This window comes from Gavialis gangeticus, unplaced genomic scaffold (genome assembly GCF_001723915.1).
Source record: "Gavialis gangeticus isolate Ggan-Ray unplaced genomic scaffold, GavGan_comp1, whole genome shotgun sequence".
NCBI lineage: Eukaryota > Metazoa > Chordata > Crocodylia > Gavialidae > Gavialis > Gavialis gangeticus.
Window position 1 is genome coordinate 26,010,979 of NW_017728994.1, and position 3,904 is coordinate 26,014,882.

The following is a 3,904-nucleotide window of genomic DNA, read 5'->3' on the forward strand; positions in this document are numbered from 1 at the left end:
TTTTTTTTTTTTTTTTTTTTGGTGTGGGGGGGGGGAAATCTCTGATGGAACACAGGTTAAAAAAAAAGGCCTTCCTTCTGTTTAACGTGCGTTTATGAATACCTAAATGGAGTTGTTGTATATTTGCCAACATTTGTAGAAATGGTTGAGAGAGTAGATAATCATGTACCTAGCTGTGCTACAGAAGTCACTTACCCTTGTATAAGGGCTTTCTTCTTGGAAACACTCATTCCATTCAATGCACCTCTGCCTTTAGTAGGGATGCTATATCTATCTCTTATGTATTTGAAAGGTGATTATTTTTTACTTACAGGATAAATAGGTCTGTGGTTCACATGTACAAGAGAACTGGGTAATGGGAGCATTTTATGGAAAGCAAAAATGTATTGTTAATGCAAAGGTTCCTTCCAGCCAGAAAAATTAAGAACTTCCCTCCTTTCCTACCCCAGGAGAAGATTCTGATTCTGAAAGGAGTTTTTTTTCTGAGTTAGGAAATTTGTCCAGGGACAAGTGTATGTGAACACTGGACTTCTACAGTATGTCCCTACATAGGGAGACTATGTAGGGAACAGTAGACTATTTACATGCCAGTACTAACTACTTAAGAATGGTGGAGTAGTGGTGTCCCCTGGCTTCCTCTGTAAATGACAAAGGAAATTGATTCTATTTGGCAGCAATAAGGTCAGCTTTCCTCTTACTTGGCAGATTTTGTTATCTGCATCTGATTTTGTCCGATTATTAGGAGGTGGTGAATTTTGTGCTGTCCAGATTATAAAATGTTTGTCACAGTTATAGGTCAAGTTGTGCTTTAGATCCTGCTTAGCTCCCTCTTCTCCAGTGGCAGATTTGACTATTTTCATGCCTCTCTGGCATGAACCAGGTAGTCCTACACAGATGCTGCCAGCTCACCTCCTTTCCTCTCTGGGCAGAGATTGTAATGTGTTAGTGCCCCTTTCCTGAGCCTGGGAAGAATAAACAGCTTAGCTGGAGCTATCCAGGTAGGAAGCTGACATTCTCCTCCAACATTCCCTTAAGTTACCATAAGTTCATTTTTTTTTGTTTGTTTGTTTTTTTGTTTTGTTTTTTGTTTGTTTGTTTGTTTTTGGTCCCCTGTTTATTTCTTCCTATCAATCAGGTAAACTGAGGGTCATGTAACATTAGTAGAATACTACCTTTATTACTTTCCATGCCCACAATTTCAAAATCAAAGTGGGATCTAGAAATTCAGATTTCAGCTTTAACTACTGATGCTCACAGGAGATTTCCTTGCAAACTGAACTTCCTCAGCTCATTTGGAAAAAAGGGTACCAAAGGATGCGTCTGGTTTGGAAAACTTCATTGGCTCACGTGGCCTTGTATCAGTATGTTATACTACACTCTGTTTCCTTTCCCCAGGGGTACAGTGTCCTTTACTCTGGCTGCTTCTGATATGGTGTAGCTTGGCTCTTCCTTCAACTGTACATGGCTGCTTCTTGAGGTAAGTGAGAAGTGGAGGTAACTGATAATTTAGGCCTGGGTAGCCTGGGGGAAAGGATGTCTTCCTTCCTGGGGATCTCTGGTTTTGCATGTTTTTGAAGGCTGTGAAAAAAACAGATATTACCTTTGGCATGGGAGATGAGTACACCTCTGTTACATTGTGCTGTCCACTCTTCTCTCCCTTTTGTCGTTCTCTTGTTGCCGCATGTGAGGTGCCTTGGCGATCGAGCAATTCTCCATAGTTGTATAGCAGATTTTCAGACCTTTAAACTGCAAGCTGTTTGAACCAAGGGCTATGCTTGAATTTTTGGTTTATAATGCCTCATTCAATGGGGTCCTGATCTATGACCAGGACCTCCAAGTGCTAGAGCACCTGTGAAGTTACCTCCACTTATAGATAGGTAAATTGAGGTACAGAGAACATATTGGGACTGAGTTGAGAATAGAGTCCAAGCACTTTGGTTCTCTGGCCACCAGGCAGTGTCTTTTCTAGAAGAAGCTATAAAATCCTGATGCACAATGTAGGTATCAGCAAGTTGGCTCTGAGATTGGGTTACTCCTATTTTCTTTAGCTGTCCTATCGTGTCCACCATGCATTGTAAAGTTGAACTGTTGTGCTACTACTGTTTGGGGGCATGGGAATGCTGTATTTTTAGTAGTAGATTCCAAGTGGCAAATCTGTTTGTTGTTCATCTAATGACTCCATATCTAGCGCGGCTGGGAGAGGAAGAATTAGTCCACAGGCACCATTTTGTGGGCTATACTTTTGTGATCACTCCTTCCCAGGTGTGGGTTTCTTTAGTAACAGAGTGCTGTGGGTACACACACAGTGCGAAACAAGAAGCTTTGCAAGAAAGGAAAACCTGCTGTGCTGTGTCATGCTCTGGACACAAGGAAGATGATGCTGCCAGCTATAAAGACCAGGCACAGCACCAAGTGCCAGGTGGAGGTTTATGAAAGGAGGAGCTTCAACTTTTCTGCCACATTGTAGAATACTTTTCTCATGCTTCTTTTCCCCTGGCTGGCTCTCAATCTCTTCCATTTCTTTTTGTCTTTCTTCCCTTCTGCTATCCTTTGTCTCCCATTGTCCCTTTTTTCACTCACTCAGTCAGCATGTGCATAATTGCTGAGCCATGCAGTAGCATCGTCAGTGGCCATGTGCAGTTTCTGTAGTCTGCTACTGAACTTAGTCAGCAGGCAGTCATCGACAATATGAAGCATGGTGTGTTTTGCTACAGTCTGGGTTGTTGTGAAGACCCTGATGGTGGAGGTTGGCTGCACATAGACTTTGCCCTTTCTGGAACCTATTCAACAAGGCCCGCTAATGATGTGGCAGGTTGAAGCTGAGTGGGTAGACTGTAGGATATGTGATAAGGAAGTTGTTTGGTGATAATGTCGACTTCCATTCCTCACACCGGAGGGTCTCCATGGTGTGGTCCTGGTGCAGCAGTTTGGACCACAATGGGTGTCACAATGGTAGATGTGCAGCAGGTGGATTTAAGAACTTGTCGTACAGCAGCAGCCTTGGTTTGGGGAACAATGTTGCTTAGGACTGGGAGCCATGATAGAGAGGGGTCAGTTGAAGAATTCCTGAGATAATGCGCATTGTCAAATGTAGCTGCACTTCGGCAGGTTTGGTGTGTGATGACTGGTTCCAGGCTGGTGCACAGTAATCTGTCACAGAGTACGAGATGGCAAAAGCCAACATCCTTAGGGTTGAAGCTCTCACCCCCTACAATGACCCACAAGCTTGTTAAGGAGGTTGTTGCGTACCTTAACTTTCATTGCTGTCTTTTTCAAGTGTTCATGGTAGCTCAGTGTCTGGTCTAGCCTCATGCTCAGGCAGATGGGTTGCATTTCGTGCCTCAGCCTCTGACCATTCAGGTAGATGTTTAGCTCCTGGCCAGCATTAGCATTGTGTAGGTGGAAAATGCTGGAAATTGTCTTACTGATGCTTGGCTGGAGGCGCCAAATGTTGTAGTAGTCAGCCAGCTTTGTAATGAAACTGTTCAGAGTGTGTTCTAGCTCATAGAAAGTCTGGGCTTGGAGTCCATAGCAGATGTCATCAGCATAGATTAATTTCTGTGACTGGGTTTGTGGCAGGTTATCGGTGTAAAAATTGTACAAAATCAGAGCAAACACAGATCCCTGAGGCAGTCCATTTGTCTGTCTTTTCCAAGTGCTTGTCTTCTCACCCAAGTGCACCCTGAACCATCTATTGCAAAGGAGCAGTTCAACAAGGTAGGCACTTGCTATTTTTATGAGCTGACTGCGTGCCAAACAATACTGTATGCTGCTGTGAGGTCAAGGAAAACAGTACCTGTCTTGGGGTTCCTTTGAAAACCATTTAAAACCACCATTTATAAAGCAGCATGTGGGGCCTGTGGCAGGCCAGTAGGGGGCGCTCCTGTGTTGAGCCACCCACCTC

General features: G+C 43.8%; 1 protein-coding gene across 4 annotated transcripts in view; it reads left to right on the plus strand.

The window, feature by feature from the left end:
• Positions 1-3,904, plus strand: part of NDST2 (N-deacetylase and N-sulfotransferase 2) — a 234,458-nt gene that overhangs the window by 40,815 nt on the left and 189,739 nt on the right. For 3 of the 4 annotated variants that reach the window (XM_019502410.1, XM_019502414.1, XM_019502411.1), the window contains exon 2: positions 1,396-1,477. The exons of the other annotated variant lie outside the window; for it this stretch is intronic. The gene's annotated coding sequence lies outside the window, so the exon portion shown is untranslated. The remainder of the gene's footprint in view (positions 1-1,395; positions 1,478-3,904) is intronic. 4 annotated transcript variants of the gene reach the window in all.